This window comes from Aquarana catesbeiana, linkage group LG09 (genome assembly GCF_042186555.1).
Source record: "Aquarana catesbeiana isolate 2022-GZ linkage group LG09, ASM4218655v1, whole genome shotgun sequence".
NCBI lineage: Eukaryota > Metazoa > Chordata > Amphibia > Anura > Ranidae > Aquarana > Aquarana catesbeiana.
In genome coordinates, this window is record NC_133332.1 from 16,169,297 (window position 1) to 16,170,674 (window position 1,378).

The window sequence follows — 1,378 nt, forward strand, 5'->3', positions numbered from 1 at the left end:
ACATCTCATGTATCATCATTTTCAATGACAAGCCTCATCTAAAGTTCCACTTTCCCTTCCTTTTTTCTGCATTATATATTAGGGACGGGGGTCTGCCATTAGTGGTTGTGCCAGGTCACATTCTTTTTTATATATCGCAGAATATTTAGCACCACCGGACATTTGGTTTAGGGCATGCATGATGGGGAAAATGTTCCTAATGACATTGATTTACTAAAACTGGAGAGTGCAAAATCCAGTGCAGCTCTGCATGGTAGCCAATCAGCTTCTAACTTCAGCTTGTACAATTAAGCTTTGAATCTAAAACCCGGAAGCTGATTGGTTTCTATATAGAACTGCACCAGATTTTTGCACTCTCCAGTTTAAGTAAATCTCCCCCCAATATGTATTAACACATAGATGCATATTTTGGATATAATTTTTTTCCCTTTTTTATATATGAATATATTTTACATTAATATTGTATTTTTAGATACATCTTGTGAATTATTTGGAATGATGACATATTGACATCCCAGAAATCCCCTAGATTCATTGGGTTGGTGGAACGGAACCAGAAGTCGTATACAATCGCTATTTTATTTCAGCTTCCTTAAAAACACATCATACAAAAATACAAAGAAACTCTATAAACACCAGTCTGACAATAGAGGGACAACAGCTGACAATTGATTCACCCCCTCAGTCCTTTTCAGAGCTTTACTACGTCTTTGGTACATCTTGCCCTTAATTTGAAGGAGTCTAGTCAATTTTAGGTGGTGGTAGAAAAGTGCAGATGTCCCGTCATATTACATTTTGCTTGTTGGACTCCATGAAAGAGAAGATTGCAGTCAACACTGACTTCTTGTGACTTGCAGCCCTTCCAGTATTGGTTGCTCCTAATGATCTGGCCCCATCAAGCAAAGCCAAAGACATGAGAACCACCGGTGAGGGACACATCTGAATGTAAGAACCCACTTGGTTGGAGCTTCTGATTATTTTAGGTGACCTGAAAGCAGTGGCAACCCGTCCCATTTTTTTTTTTTGAAGCACCTGATTAGAGCAATAGGTTTTAATAGGCTTAAAAATATTGTGGACTTGGGTCGCAGAGCATGCGTCCTGAGCCCATCCTGGTGTGTTGCAACAGCGAATGAATTTTCGCTGTTGCAACACTGATCCTCCTTCCGGCCAATCCGGAAGCAGGTATGAAACCCGTTTCCTGATTGGCCAAAACATCAGGCGATCCTATTGGACGCCTAGCGCCGGGAGGAGCAGAGAGGAGAGGACTCCAGGAGAGGACACCGGAGCCCGCCACGCTGGGAGATGGCCATAGCAGCTCCGACCGCTGCTCTCACCGCCCGCATCCACAGTAAGGACAGCGAGTGGTGGAGGGGGGGGT